Source organism: Orbicella franksi, chromosome 2 (genome assembly GCF_964199315.1).
Source record: "Orbicella franksi chromosome 2, jaOrbFran1.1, whole genome shotgun sequence".
In the NCBI taxonomy this organism is placed as follows: Eukaryota; Metazoa; Cnidaria; class Anthozoa; order Scleractinia; family Merulinidae; genus Orbicella; species Orbicella franksi.
In genome coordinates this window covers 11,411,348-11,427,700 of record NC_138146.1, presented here as the reverse complement: position 1 = coordinate 11,427,700, position 16,353 = coordinate 11,411,348, and the positions used below count along the sequence as shown (strand labels likewise).

At 39.1% G+C, this 16,353-nt stretch overlaps 1 long non-coding RNA gene across 1 annotated transcript; it reads left to right on the top strand.

Annotated features, from left to right (window-relative positions):
• The first annotated feature begins 4 nt into the window (after nt 1-4).
• LOC145480061 (uncharacterized) lies at nt 5-7,148 on the top strand. Its single transcript, XR_014048505.1, has 2 exons — nt 5-1,409; nt 2,038-7,148. It is a non-coding gene; the product is annotated as an uncharacterized LOC145480061 (long non-coding RNA).
• The last annotated feature ends 9,205 nt before the right edge of the window (nt 7,149-16,353 follow it).

Here is a 16,353-nt window from a genome sequence, read left to right as displayed (position 1 = left end):
CTGGGAGCTGGTCACAGGCTGTTGGGTTTTGACTGCGATGATCAATCATGTCTTCATATCTTTCTCCGCAGTTCAACTATATGATATTTCGTATATTCACTTGCACTCTTCACCATCTACGGGTATATTACGAACTCACAATGTGACCAATTCCCAGTTGGCTTGATAGCTCAGTTGGTAGAGCACTGTACCGGTATCACAGAGGTCATGGGTTCGAGTCCCGTTCAGGCCTGAATTTTTTTCAGGCTTTAATTTCACGACTGCTTAAGTTGTGTGTATAATTGCGATGATCAATCATGTCTTCATATCCTTCTCCGCAGTTCAAATAAATGATATTTCGTATATTCACTTGCATCAATGGTAAACTGTCATAAAAAGAGTCAGCATGGTAATAATAGGACGAACGTATGAATCGAAACACAAAAACTAAAAACACTAAAAAAGTTTAACACCTGATGATTTCAAACAATTTCCGTTTTTGAGGCAAATTTATACTTTTACAAGATGTGAGTTTGGAGTACTATGTTTCGCACTGGAATAAAACGAAACAAACCATTTGTATTTCAAGAAAGTATAGCTGTTTTACAAAAAAATTATAGGAATAACATCGATAGTGTGAACGATAACGCAACCCGAGAATAAACAACATTTTAGGAGTTACGTCACGATTTTTAGAGTCATTTTTAGGGTCGTAAAGAGTTGCCTTTAAATAGAATGAAACCTTAAAATGATCGTGTTCTAGGATAAAAAACACTTAAGAGGCAAGAACAAATCAAAACGAAATGAGGATCGTTAAGGATGGCAAAGATTAACGAGGACTGCAAATGACGAACTTGAAAAACTAGGCTAGTTTTTTCAAGACGCGCAAATCGTGACATAGCTCCTTTAAAGCAAGCCATGTCCATAAGTTTTCGTACGTAAGTTTTCTCATTAACTGTAACGCCAACTGTAGTGCTCATATCTGACACGAAGATGTAGCCGAGAATTAGCTACTGATACGAACAACAATTTTAAAAACGAGAATGGGAGGTTCACGCAAGCTTCGAGCCAACTAACGTTCAAATATAACTACATCTGCCTGTTCATTATAATTTAAATTCGTCGTAAATTAAGCGGTTATGTGGCTTTTTAAATGACCTCTTGTCATTCTCTGTAATTAACATGTCATTGCGTCAAATTCAGGATTCTTATTTTCATTTAACAAATTTTAGTCTTCCACTTTTATTTTTTATTTATTATCTTATAAACGATTTGATTTTTGGGGGGATTTTTTTTTTCTTTAATACTTTGTTTTTTATTTCTGTGATCCGATCCGTGATCCGGTCCGGTCCGATCTAGGTTTTGTCGACGCCGGGTTTTCGGATGCAGGAGCGCTACGGTACGTAAAATTATATCCAGAAATCAGAACGGTAAGTGTGATAATAGGTTTTTGGCCTGGGAAAGCACTTCTGTAAAACCTGGGAAACTCTCTTGCTACGGGGATCAGTACCGGATCTGTTACAGGGAATTACCTTGAGAGACGTCAACAGCACTCAGAACTTAGGTCCAACGATATCGTTTTAATCCAAGAATACAATCAGAATGCAACCGGAACATAACCGGAATACAGCCAGAATGTAACCAAAGACTATTTTACAAGGCACGACTATTTAAGCCGAAAGCGCAATTCTAAAGGATCACGCAAAGCCATTAACAATTCTTAACTAAACACTATGTCATACATCTCAGAAAGCTCGACTGGCTATAACGGAATTCAACGTTTACAAGATCAATAACCTTCAAAACAATACAGGTAGACAACAGTTCAACAAAAGACTATCGCAGGCAGCAATTACAGTTCAACGCTTATTACAGCCATGATCCTACAACAAACTAGCAGGTGTCCATTACGGTCAATGAACTGGAACAGTAACCTGTAACTCAGAAATGCAAAACGAACTAAAACCAATATATCTATGTTGGATTTCTATATTTTCCGACAGCGAAAGCGAATATGTAAAACGTACTTAATTATCTAACTCTCTCTCCTCACATAAGGCAACCTGCTTGTTTGTACTGCAGGGTGATCAGCTTACATGAAAGACTGTACCTATCACCCAGGCAGTGAGGCCTGGGTATAAATTTCGGCTCCATTTTTTTTTTTTTTTTTTTTTACCCAGGCAGTGAGACCTGGGTTTAAATTTCGGCTTTCTTTTTTTCCGCGTTCAGTCACAAATCGCCGTCTGGTCTCTAAAGCGCATGCGCCACCTGTGCATGCGTACAGCACATGGAATTTACAGAACTTGTCGTCGAGAAAAGTTAGCACGGATTCCATGATTTCTAGGGCGATGAAATCACATACAAACGAACACACCGTTCAAGATAGACCAACACTAAAGGACGTTAAGCGCTTTCGGAACGGGTCGCTGCAAGTCTTACGAGAGATCAATTTACGAGCGAACTTTTTGAGTGAACCATGAATCATGTTATACCAAAGGAGCCATCAACCGCGGCTATCAACTCTTCAACTTGATAAAAAGCATCTTCAGAAGCGTCTTCGTACTTTTAGACGTGATAGTGAACCAAGCAGAATCCCAGTACGTCAGCTCAAGAACGTCTGAGCAACAAGAGCAGAAATAGAACTGTAACCAGGTTAAGACATATTGGAATAAAAACGTTCTCTGGTTAAAAATATATTAAAAACATAAGCTTTCGGCTATCAGTCTATAGCCTTTAACGAATGAAAAATGTGGCGCGCAAGCGAAAATATATACGAATGGGGTGCGAAAAATTGAGAATAAAAATAAGCGTGAAAAAAGCAAGAAGCCGAAAGCTTATGTTTTTAATATATTTTTAACCAGAGAACGTTTTTATTCCAATATGTCTTATCCTGGTTACAGTTCTATTTTTACTCGTATCCGCCAAGAGGCTGGGCTGGAAGCCCTAAAACTAGCGCGAAGGATGGAGAAAACAACCTACAAACTTGAAGCCCACCATCGCCATTTACACTTCACACACAAAGCCATCGAAAACCACTGGATTCCTAAGTCCTTGAGGTTTAGGCCACCAGGTAATCATCCTATCTTCAAACACATCATGGAACGTGCCAGCAAGCATTGTATGAGAGCAAGAATCTCTATTTGCCACAACCGAATTCGAACTCCAGCAAAACAAATCTTGGCTTGCACTGTCACGCAATCCTGACGCAATGAAAAATTTATTCGAAAACCATTTAGTGGATACAATTAAGAAATTGTGATGTTATAGGAGATTAATAAAGATGACACCCCTCGAATTTTTAAGTCTGTGCGTTTTCCCAAGCTCAGATATTCGTCGAAATATTTTGCACAAATTTACAGAGACCAGTATGGAACCGCCATGTTGGTGTACCTCCGCGGTACACCTACATTGCGGCCGGAAAATATTGTAAACATCTGGAACTTACTTTGGCTATCTAGGCGACTGATTATCTGTACTGAGCAAACAAGCATTTACAGAAGCACTTTTCCTAATACTTTAAGAGTGATTTTCTGAGAGTGTCGAGAATCGGAAGACAGTCACGAAAAATCGATTTTTCTTTTTTTTCGCCAAAACATACCTTTGGGTGAACTTATTCAAGGAAAAATAGTTTAAAGTTCCAACGATTTATTTTACGGCCAAAATTTAAGAAAGTTCGAAATTTGCATATAATGGCGGTTTTCGCGGCTTAAAATGTTCAGGATTTCACGCTTCTTTACGAAAACAGCGGGGGCGTACAAACAATCCTACGAAAACAAAACTTGGCATAAATATTATTTCATTCTTATACTTTAAAAGCGTGTAATAAGTTTCTTGAAGTTTTGTTTGTAGCTTTTTAACGAAGGGTATTTGTACAGACGCCATTTGTGTCTCTTGGCAAGGAACAAATAAAGGCCAACTTTGACTAGTATAAATGGCCTCTGGTATATATCATTTGGTCAAAATATCTACATTTTAGGAAACCTTGGTTATTGTTTTTTTCACCCGAAAAGTTATAGCTCTGGGAATTAAAATGTCCTCCGTCAGTAAAATAAAATGTTACGGCATGTAAGCGAGTTCAATTTTATGCAAATCACAAGGTTATTCTTTGGAAGTCAACGGTTTAAAACAGGAAACAACAATTCACCGTTACTTACGTTCCTTATGCTGCTATAGCAACGATTTTGACTTCCCAGTGTCCTTGTGAGCTGTTGTGTAAAATATTTCCAGTAAAACAGCGAGCGTAAACGGCCATAAAATTCGACAAGGTCGACAATGTTTATATTTGAGATGAGACACTGAGTGGCACACACAGTCTTGGCTGTTTTCATCGTCTTGCTCAGTCGAGAGTCCTTTAAAAATATGATAGAATATACGCTTCAAACCGTGGTAAATTAGTTTCCCATATCCATATGCCTCATGTCGACTCATGAGTAAATAACTCAGTCCCCGTACACTGAATAAACACCTCGAATGACCTCTGAGGTGAGGAGGTCACCTGATATGTCGTTATGTTACTTTTTCCCGGTTTCACATTACACGCGTAACGCCGTGTTTAAGGACGTTCGCCCGAAAATTTTCGGGGGATACATTTTTTCTTAGATTTTACAGCAGTCAGATAATGCGTTACGGTGTCAGAAATGCAAAAAAAAAAAAAAAAATGCGGGTCACCGAGTTCGTTTCAGGGATAAAACGTGTAGAAAACGACCTGATTTTGAAAATTCAGCATGGTCTACAGGGGTTTATAGTTAAAAATATCGAATGTGAGTCAAAGGAGGCAAACGATCTTATTGGATAGCACCACCGCCCTTGGTTTTTAAAGCAGCGACTATCCGGGTCAGATCTCCAGACATCGTCAGTTACACGGACTATAAGTGGAGTTAAATAATGCCCTTGGCAGGGAATGCGTGATCTAGAGGCACGAAAGGAACGAGCTGAAAACGTGAATCTCATGCGAAAAAAATAAGCTTTGCTCTCGCTGCTCGTATATCACCAGCCTTTGCTTACTAAAACGGCACAGCCTGTGTGTTTCTGTGTTTTAGTCATTTCAGTCACTTATGACGCTCAATTTTGCTGTTATGATTAGGTTTTAGAAGTAGCGCTAATCCACCCCCACCCCACTCCCAAGAAGAGTAATTTCAAAAGTCGTGACGGCTAATACTCCCGAAAGCAGAATGCAATCTGCATTTGTATTGAGAGGCACTAGCCTGCGAGCAGACATATATTGGAGAAGAGAAAGTAGGAAAGGAAAAAGGGAATTAGAAGTGCCACCCAAGCCTGTTCGCCGTAAAAGAATCTACCTGGACATACTTAAAAAAGGCCATATTAGCATTAAAACGGATGAACTCTGTGCTACTGTAACTGAGGATCATGTATTAAATGTTTGTTTAATTTTTCACACAAAATGTCATGCTGCTCTTGACAGATATCGCAATAACTTTATAAGGAAGTGAACATATTTGATTTGTATTAACAAGCGCATCTTAAAACTTTTAAAGTGCACCTAGCCCCAAAAAATTTTTTTCGCTAAAACGAATCCATTTTTTAGTTGAAGCATTTGGGCGGAAAAGTTTTTGAATTTGGTTGAATCCTCGATTTTCTATGCCCTCTCAAAGTCGTGCCCGAAGTGTTACACGACCGCGTTTCCGGGAGTCTGGGGCGGCGGTTGCTGATGACGTCTACCCAGGAACCAAACACAATGGCGCCTCAGTCAGCTCTCTGTATTTGCTCGAGAAAATGGAAAACAAAACTAATCGTTCCGATATATTTTGGGACTAAAACGTCCAAGTTTTGTTTCAGAATCGTTTCTCTTTCGTCACTGGAGTCAGAGTTAGGTTTCGATTGGGAAGACACCGAAATAAACTTTGATCGAGCACGTTCGACAACTGTGAACTTACTGCTTAGAGCTTTGAGAACAATTTGCAATATTTCAAGCGACGACGGAGAAGACTTCTTTGCGGACGAGCAGCTTGTATATTAGGAATGGAAAGCTAGCTACGAAGTGGAGGAGCAGGCAAACGAAAAGCAGGAAAGAAAACTCGAGGACTGCTTTGGATGGTAATTTCGTCACCTAAACACAAGACTCCCACGCGTGTTTATGGCCCGTTTACATTTGTCCTTAGCGAGAATGTATTTTGTCAAGGTATGGTTGTTCTATTAAATCCGGTTTGTGTTTTACTTTCTGGAATGCACTGCTGATTTCCAAACCTTCGAAAAACTCTGTGAGTGTGACAATTTTGTTATCATGTAATTCTAAAGGATTAATGTTCGACTTTTATCTAAATCGAAAGAGAAATAAGTGCTGGTTGGCGGGGTACAGTTGCAACCTATTTACACATCAGTATATTTGGTCGTAACCCTTCTTGATTAATCACACAACTTTGCCGGCTATGTTATAAATACTGTGGGACTGGAAGATATAGGTTGTCGGTAATATTTCGACAAATTTCTGGTTGGCTTTAAGCAGAAAATTTTGAAAATAGTGTTTGAAAGTCTGCGGAAAAAATTCCAGTGAGAGTTCTTCAATGGTTCTCACAGACTCGATCAGTTCGCTTGTTTCGGTTCGACAAAATCAACCATCGTTTATGTCTTTATTGTTCCATTGACCGATCATTGCCAGTAAATTGTACAGTATATTTTTTTTTAGATCTGGTATACGGCTGCAACAGCCGATAGCACTTCTGGAAGGCATTTCTGCGCACTTTTCGAATGTGTACTGCGCCATCCTGAAGGAAATGAGAAGACGTGAGATATTCGATCTTCCTGGGTAGACGTCGCAACAGCCGCTGGACCCATTCTCCTCAAACTCGGTCGTGAAACAAAATGGCGGTGTTTTGGGGCTATTTTCGAGATTTCGTCAGGGCACAGAAAATCGAGGATTTAACCGAATCCAAAATTTTTTCGCAGAAGTATTTAAAATAACATGTAGATTCGTTTTAGCGAAAAAAAAATTGAGGTTAGGTGCACTTTAAGAGTACAACGTCAACAAGTAAATAATAAATGTCTGACACTTTTGACGCCTTCAACGACACAGGCAAATATTGAACTTCCTTAAGATATGTGATCGTAAAGTTTTACAACAATCAAATGAGAAGGAATGTCTTCAAATATGGCCGGGATAGGAAATTGAACGGTAAATTTGGAAAGAAAATCTTAAGCCTATATAACAGAAATTTCAGATTAGAAAAATAAAAGAATGAAACAAATGTAACTAAGCCTTTATTTACATAGAGTAAGTTTGTCACTTTTGCTAAGCGACACGAAGCCTTACTGAAAGCGGGTCGCTTGCGTTACTTGAATAAATAATATGCAGAATTTAAAACATTATTATCTTCGACGGTCCAACTTTTCCTGCAGAAAAACGGTTTCCTATTTTTGAGTATTTATCTTTGCGCACGTTTAGATGTGTGCCAAATGTTACTAAGGGCAAAACTATGAATCACGTCGACATCAAAGAGATCAATCCAGTGTTGAAATTATGTCAGCGTATCATGCATCTATGAACGATATCTTAGAAGCTAACAATTATGTCAAAATGTTGCTTTTTCAATTTTTTTTTTAAGTTGAAATGTCTTTAAAGAGATTTTGAATACCGTAATTCAACTAAATGCCGTGATGTTCAATACTGCGTTACGTGTGTAATGTGAAAGCGGGGAAAAGTAACATAACGACATATCAGGTGACCTCCTGACCTCAGAGGTCATTCGAGGTGTTTGTTCAGTGTACGGGGACTGATTTACTTACTCATGAGCCGACATGAGGCATATGGATATGAGAAACTAATTTACTATGGTTTGGAGCGTTTATTCTATCATATTTTTAAAGGACTCTCGACTGAGCAAGACGATGAAAACAGCCAAGACTGTGTGTGCCACTCAGTGTCTCATCTCAAATATAAACATTGTCGACCTTGTCGAATTTTATGGCCGTTTACGCTCGCTGTTTTACTGGAAATATTTTACACAACAGCTCACAAGGACACTGGGAAGTCAAAATCGTTGCTATAGCAGCATAAGGAACGTAAGTAACGGTGAATTATTGTTTCCTGTTTTAAACCGTTGACTTCCAAAGAATAACCTTGTGATTTGCATAAAATTGAACTCGCTTACATGCCGTAACATTTTATTTTACTGACGGAGGACATTTTAATTCCCAGAGCTATAACTTTTCGGGTGAAAAAAACAATAACCAAGGTTTCCTAAAATGTAGATATTTTGACCAAATGATATATACCAGAGGCCATTTATACTAGTCAAAGTTGGCCTTTATTTGTTCCTTGCCAAGAGACACAAATGGCGTCTGTACAAATACCCTTCGTTAAAAAGCTACAAACAAAACTTCAAGAAACTTATTACACGCTTTTAAAGTATAAGAATGAAATAATATTTATGCCAAGTTTTGTTTTCGTAGGATTGTTTGTACGCCCCCGCTGTTTTCGTAAAGAAGCGTGAAATCCTGAACATTTTAAGCCGCGAAAACCGCCATTATATGCAAATTTCGAACTTTCTTAAATTTTGGCCGTAAAATAAATCGTCGGAACTTTAAACTATTTTTCCTTGAATAAGTTCACCCAAAGGTATGTTTTGGCGAAAAAAAAGAAAAATCGATTTTTCGTGACTGTCTTCCGATTCTCGACACTCTCAGAAAATCACTCTTAACTTCTAAATGGGCTAAAAATCACGAGATAAGTATCTGATAGTGCGATTCGTGAATAAATCGCACCACTGAGAGCCAATCAGATTGCAAGGATAACCAGTGATTTCAAAATGGATTTAATAAATCGTGTAACGATATTCGAAGCCAAGTCATCAACCGTCATAGGCGTAAACATCAAGATTGCGAATCAAAGGGATCTAACGACTTTGTCGCTTCAACTAAGAATGTTGTAAGTAATAATTTATCCCACAATTATTTCAATTTCAGTTGACTACGATGTAACCACGGACGCAACGAACCGTGTATACTCTAGTGCAAATAAATCTGACAACTATGATCCCCGGTGGGCTAATCTTCCAACTAAGGCCCGGGTCGCACTAGAGCCAATTTTGTTTGTATTAGTAATAAATCTGTCAACAAGTAGCGTAAAATAAGTGCGACCCCCAGTTTCAAAAACTTGCGAAATTTTTGCGGATAGCAGGAGCCATAATCGGGGACGGAGACCGTAAGTCTCGGGATTCGCGCGCACCTATGATATGGAACAATTTTTCTATTTTTAGAACAAATTGCGCCATCCTGACGTCATATATCCGCGCGGATTCACGCACATGTCGGGGGCTCTCGCGTGGATATTGTCACGTTGCGTGATCAAATGGTAAAGAGTTGACAGATTCTCTTGCGTATTTTTCACAGCGATGGCAGGGAATACGAACCAGGGCGCTTATATGTAGTTTTATGCTCTGAACTAACGGAAAAGGTGGGTTTTTCAGGGTCGAAAACAAGACTTCAATCTCGCGCTGGGAATGAATAATAAGATCTGCTCAAGCTAGTTGTAAGCTTACGCGTATGTCTTTGCGTTTGTTCTGACTTAAGAATATAGCAAGAAAACTCTCTACTCTGGTATCGAGTTAATTTGTGAGTTTCTCAGACAATGGTTCATCATAACTAAAACCTGTTTTGATGGTTTCTTATTGTTTCTGCTTGTTTGGTGAGTTTGCAAAAGTTTTTGAAAGGAAAGTCTGACGCGTACAATTAGCTCATTTGCATAGTGCAGCTCGTGCACTTTCAAGTCCGAGTCGGTGTTTTCGATTGTCAACAAATCTTGACAAGGATTTCTTTCGTTATCTTTTGTGCTGAGGTGCTGTAACAAATTTCACGAACGCAAAAAAGGCTACTAACATCATGTGTGTTTCTTCAACATAAGCATAGTGAAGTCTTACACTGCGAAAATGAAAATAAACAAGGAGTTTTGATAACTCGATAAACAAAATCGAAATCGTTATTCGAAGTTGATCAAAGAAAGCGTCAACGTAACTTTGCTGATTATTTCTGCTTTATTCACATATTTTCAGTTTAGCTTTTGATATGTTCTCAATCATTTATCAATCTTAAACATATTTAAAAACTGTAGAGTTATTGTTTGAGTTCGATGTACGCTTTCACACGAAAGTGCGGCGGAAGTACGATTTGTCTTGTTTACTGATTGTACAAAACACGCATCGCCGGGCGCTCTCATTCATCGACAACAGAGAATTTACTGGATTTTTACACGAATAAAACTGAGCAGTATCTACGGACGTAAAGTTATTGGGCCTTGATGAAACATCAAGCGTTGCTTACAATTCAAGCGAAACTCAAACTAGCAATTATTTTGTTTTACTTTTCGGTCGCGATAGACTGACAAATTCCTCGCAAGCGTGTGGCAAGAGGAGCTAGGAAACTATGAAGTCCTGAAGCTCTGCTATATCTAAATATATCCAGCTAGTTTTTTGCTGTGTAATGGAAAAGCTGTTAATCTTCAACATATGTGAAATTTAAAGTGGAGTAATGTACAGCTCATGTAAAAGAAGCATCCGTCGGAACACAACTTGGTAAGCGATATATATAAGCTTACAGCGGAACATACCTAAATTCGACACTGTCTTACTTCACTCAAACTGGAGCAGCTTACGACGAAAATACTAAAGCAAAATTCCAACAGACGTAAACGCGTTAAGTTGTGGGCCAAAAACATGAAAAATTTCGGGAATTTCGGACGCCCCGCGCGCGTGTGTATGCGCGTGTGCCGCAGGCGATGGCGCAATTTGTTCTAAAAATAGAATTATTGTCCCATATCATGGGGACAACCCTAATACCAGAAATAGCGCGCGCTTACGGTATCCGTCCCCGATTATGGCTCCTGGCGGATAGCCAAAATTTCGCCAATCTTCAGAGAAGCCGAAGTGCTGCCTCGGAGGCTTCCAAATTTTGGCAAAGCAAACGATTTTGTTATTTTAACCACTTAACTGCCATATTTTTTAAAACATGTCTGGATAAAATTACGGCGAGAAAATAACGTTGACGGCTAGTCCAGTTTGGCGCGTGCGATGGCGTGACAAAATCATTTTTTATCCGGTCCATCTGACGCTTTTTACAAGTTATTTCAATGCAAACGAGGAATATGAACGGCGTTTTTATTCAGATTCTTATGACCCGTACCCTGGATCCGGTGACTGGCAGCAATTTGAAGCAAGAGATGGCTTCAGCGAGACAATCTTCTTCGATCGCAAGTGGCACAAGCAACAACACAAACGCAAGCCGAGCAAAATCTGCTCGTCCAATATTATGGGCCGAAAATCACGAGTTGCTGTAGAGCGGAGAGTCAAGAACATGCATCGTGGAGAAAAATCAGCGAAGAGTTAAACTCTCGCATGAAATCTAATCAGGAGCCATAATCGGGGACGGAGACCGTAAGCGCGCGCCATTTCTAGTATTGAGGTTGTCTGGTTGTCTATGATATGGGACAATTTTTCTATTTTTAGAACAAATTGCGCCATCGCGTGCGACACACGCGCGTACATGCTACGTGGATTTTTTGCGGATGTAGCACGGGGAAATGGCGTTTAAAATTCCCGAAATTTTTGATATTTTTGGTCCACAACTCAATACATTTATGTCTATTAGAATTTTGTTTGGGTATTTTCGTCGTAAGTTGCTCCAATTTAAATGGAGTAAGACCGTATCGAATTTAAATATGTCCCGCTTTATATCACTAACCAAGTTGGGTTCCGCTGCTTCTTTCACAAGAACTCCACACTACTCCACTCTAAATTTCACTTATAATGAAGATTAACAGCTTTTCCATAACGCAGTGAAAAGCTAGTTGGATATATTTGGATATAGCGGTGTTTGATAACTTCAAAGTTTTCCTACTCTTACCAGACGCTTGCGGAGATTTGGCCAGAGTCCATCGCGACCGAAAAGTAAAACGTAACTGCAAGTTTGAGTTTCGCCTGAATTGTGAGCAACCCTTGATGTTTTATCAAGGCCCAATAAGTTTACGTCTGTAGATACTGCTCAGTTTTGTTTGTGTAAAAATCCAATAAATTGTCTGTTGTCGATGAATAACAGCGCCCGCCGATGCGTGTTTTGTACAGTCTGTAAACACGACAAATTGGACTTTCACACGTATTTTCGTGTGAGAACGTACATCGAACTCATACAATAGCTCTATAGTTTTTAAATATGTTTAAGGTTGATAAATATGCTTGAAAACATATTAAAAGCTTAGCTGAAAATATGTGAATACAGCAGAAATAATCAGCAAAGTTACGATGACACTTTCTTTATTCAACTTTGAATAACTATTTATTTTTGCTGGTCGAGTTTTCAAACTCCTTGTCTATTTTATTTTCGCAGTGTAAAACTTCACCATGTTGAAGAAACACACATGATGTTAGTAGCTTTTGGCGTTGGTGGAAATTGTTGCAGCATCTCAGTACAAAAGATAACGAAAGAAATCTTTGCCAAGATTTGTTGACAATTGAAACCACCGACTCGGACTTGAAAGTGCACGCGCTGTACTATGCAAATGAGCCACTTGTACGCGTCAGACTTTCCTTTCAAAAACTTTTGCAAACTCGCCAAACAAGCAGAAAAAATAAGAAACCATCAAAAACAGGTTTTGGTTATGATTAAGCATTGTTTGAGAAACTCGCAAATTAACCCGATACCAGAGTAGAGAGTTTTATTGCTATATTCTTAAGTCAGAACAAACGGAAAAGCGTACGCGTAAGCTTACAACTAGCGCGAGCAGATCTTATTATTCATTCACAGCGCGAAATTGAAGTCCCCCCACCCCCCCCCCCCCACCTACCCTCCAAAAATAACCTAGAAAATGCCGACAAGCAGAAGCTCATGTTGAAATTGTTCTGGGAAAGCCAGTTACTAGTTCAGCCACAGAAATGCGTAAAATGGCTGTAATGTCGGTTTAATACATCTTCACTTCCTACCCACCCTACCCCTACCCTTTGGAATGTGCATTTGTCAAATGTAACGCAATCTGGGGAATAATGGCGGGTGCACAACAGATCAAAACAGAACTGAGCTTAAACGAGTTCTTGATGAGAATCCTCGATTAAGAGGAGGATTTTAAAGGCTGCCAACAGACTTCTGGGTCAGTTAGGATCTCAGCAAATTGTTAAACTTCTTGGCGGCGGCTTATGAGACGAAAGACAAATAATATTGATAGATGTTATGAAGCGGGCTTCGAAGAGTTGAAATCTGCTTAACTGCGGCGATGTCTGAGAGTAATTTCGTACACTAATCACCGAAAATGTGGCTGAAACATACTGGAAATATAACATGAGGCATCGTGGAACATCCAGTTGTCGACATGTTGCGAGGTAAGTGGAATATATCATTATTTCCTCTGTGCACCGTTATTTTCACGCTATTATGCTAATTGGGACGGCGGTCTTTGTTGACAAAAGCACAGCTTAAACTTCTTCGTCTAACATTTTACAGTTTTAACTGCCCCAGAATTTTATTCCATGTTTTTACAGGTGAGACATTGCTCTTTAAGTGGAGGGTAGTTTTGGGATCTCAAGTGATGTACTTTTGGCGATATTTTCCTTTAAATTTCGCCTTTTTTATGGCGCTTCATGAGTGGTCCGAAAGGGAAGAAATTTAAAATTCTGTAAAAGAATCAGATGATGATCAAATTGCCAAAACAGCCTCTCGATGTAACAAGAAACATTTGCTTGTCTCAAATAAAGGGTTTTTACCCGGATTTATATCGTTTTCTTTGTGTGGCAAATTGTTAAAAATGTGCCCTAAAATGGCCGCTGAAAGCCCTCTCTGAGGGGCAAAACCAAGATGGTGGCCCCAGCGCTAAAATACGAAACGAATTGAGCTGAAAGTTATATTTTTGTTAATCACATATCCAGACCATTCATCTGAGAAAGTTTGAGGAATTTGACTTTTTCTGGTCCAAATGGCCACAGTTGAAATTTACAGAGGGCGCCTCTTAAAGCCCTTTTTGAGTAAATTTAGTCTGGAATCAAACTTGTTCTAGTAAATATTTTTGCCTGAACCATGTCTTTTACGGTTTTCCTTTCCAAATGAAGTATATGCATATAAGTGGTTGAATACATGTAACTGAGAACGAGTTGATCACAAGAAATTAGTTATAGTTATTAGTTATAGTTGTTTATATTAGTTATAGTTGTTAATTATTGTTCAGTGGCATAAAATTAAAAGAAATAGTACACGTACCTTAAAAGCAGCGGAAAGTACTTTACTGTTCCAACTTTATACTGTGAGTATTGACCTGTCACAAGACATCATTTTGTTTCTCGAGGGGGGTGAGTAGGTTTGCGGATCGACGGATTTGGCCTTCAAGAGCGCACGGATTGCGGCCTTTTGGGATAATTTGAGCGGATTCGCGGATTTCTAAACTACGGGTTTAGGTAGAGGTACAATTGTTACGCTGAGAGGTAGTTGCTACATGGGAATGAATCGATAGTAGACTTCTACTGTACATCTCGATTTTACTCAATTTGAACCACGACTGAAAAGCGGGGGTAATTTCGTGATTTTAAACTAGTAAGCAATATAAAGTACATACACATACTTCTACTGTACACCCCAAGTTTACTTTATTTTAAACACCACTGAAAAGCGGGGTTAATTTCGTGACGAGAACGAGAAATAGCCACTATCAACAGGAGATCAGAACTTGCGAACACTTGTAGGCACGCAAACAAATTGTTACTGAAAAACACCTAGTATTGTGAAAGCATGTGTGACTTCAAGGGAACCCTATATGAACCATCTAATTAACGTTGTCATCTAGATCCTGACGGGTGGGAAACACTCCCACGAAACAGTTCTGTCGATCGAATAAAATGAACGAGAACTAGTCCAGTCCACTTTTTTTTAGACGAAACCCCATTACTGTTGAGCACTCTCTCGAGGGCAAATCGTAACATATATTCAGTATATCATATGTTATAAAAATGTCAATAATGACATAACATATTTAATAAAAAAAACGATATACAAAATGATATACAATATACAAAGTGTATTACCGATGCTGTCGATTACTACAATCATGGACCGTGAAAGGTCTTGGGACAAATTTGCACTTTTGGCGCTTTTGCACACACACCAGACGCAAATACAACTTTACCTGCCTAACCTCGCCCCCCACCCCCCATACAATGTTAATAGTCCGGGTGCCCAGGCTGGGAAAGGGGGTTAAAAAATGATTTCGTTTACTCGACGAGCTGGCAGACTTTGACTTACCCAGAAATGTTCTTCAGACCTTAGGGAATAATAATGGGGTGGCAGTGGAGCTGGCCAAGTGGGCCATGGAAACTTACAGTACCTCAAAGTACACCCCTCCTGAGTGTCTACGTGTTTTTAAAAGTCATCTTCACAACACTCTGGGACGAGGGGGGAAATAGTTTATGACCTATAGCCATCAACAGATTTTGTCTAATAAAACAAAATTTTCTCAAGATAGAGTTCATGCGATGGATAACATGATGATGTTTTTACTAAATCACGTGATCAGACTATGACGTCATAAAATTGACAAAAACGGATAAAGTCAATACGGCCGAGTACAATTTATCTGTTCACGCAATCTTAAGCGTCTTTTTGGAGACGGTATTTTACATTTGTTCTTATTTTTGAATAAAGTTCCTTTCACTTATCAATTAAAAACTATTGAGAAAAATATTACACTTCAGACGGAAGATACAAGGCGTTTTACATCCAAATAAAATAAAAATCTAACTATTGAAACTTAAGTTGCCTGTAGCATTGGGAAGTCCCGTCCGTAAACTGAAAAACAGGCTTATAAGTTTACTCTGCTAGATGGTCACTGCACCCATTTAGTAATCATTTAACCTGTGCTTTTCTCATTCGTGAACGTGAGGGTCGCTCATGGTGCCTTTACCCGCGCATCCTCAAAAGTATTTACTTAATGAAATATGTTTGATTCTTAGCATAGTCTCTATACAACTAGTGGTACAGATTTACCCCCGGCCCCCACATTAGCGTTGCAGAAAACTGCCCGCTCGAGATTTTCCACTGCCATCCTAGCATTAACTACCAAGGTCCAATTCTAGTGAAGTTAAAATTTGCCAACTCTCTAAGTAAATGGGACAGCCATAGTGGGTCACGAGCACCCGGACTATGAAAACTACTACCTGCAATCATTTCTGATTTTCAACATTGTATTGGGTGGGGAGGGGGAACAGTAACGCGTTTTTAAAGGCAAGCAGCGCTTTTTCAAACTTCAGTAACAAAACACATACAATTCTTTAAACTACGTAAGTGTCGAGATGTGATAAATTAATAAAGATGGTGAATTTTAAGGTCGGTAATGAAATGTGAAGGTGAATTAATCAACATGACACGAACGTGGGACAAAGAAAAATTCTGAGTCCC